This window comes from Eimeria mitis, genomic scaffold (assembly GCF_000499745.2).
Source record: "Eimeria mitis Houghton genomic scaffold, Emh_scaff2189, whole genome shotgun sequence".
Classification (NCBI taxonomy): Eukaryota; Apicomplexa; class Conoidasida; order Eucoccidiorida; family Eimeriidae; genus Eimeria; species Eimeria mitis.
The window spans coordinates 5889-6130 of NW_013570516.1; the positions used below are offsets into that span (position 1 = coordinate 5889).

At 56.2% G+C, this 242-nt stretch overlaps 1 protein-coding gene across 1 annotated transcript in view; it reads right to left on the reverse strand.

The window, feature by feature from the left end:
- EMH_0050040 (Calcium-dependent protein kinase 3, related) overlaps positions 1–242 on the reverse strand; it is a gene marked incomplete at both ends in the record, with an annotated part of 2842 nt that overhangs the window by 787 nt on the left and 1813 nt on the right. The gene's annotated exons all lie outside the window — the stretch shown is intronic.

The following is a 242-nucleotide window of genomic DNA, read 5'->3' on the forward strand; positions in this document are numbered from 1 at the left end:
TGCTGCAGCAACAGAAATTGCTGCTGGCTCATCATATATCACGCCGATGGGGGAGCCAGTGGTTGCTGCTGCTGCTGTAAGGCCTGGTGCTGCTGCGACTAATCCTGCTGCTGCAGTATTTGCTGCTGCCGTTGCTGCAACAGCTGCTACTGTGGCATTAGCTGCAACCGCTGCAGCAGCAGCAGCAGCAGCAGCTGCTGCTGCTGCTGCTGCTGTTGTAGGAGGACTCACTTGTTAAAGAG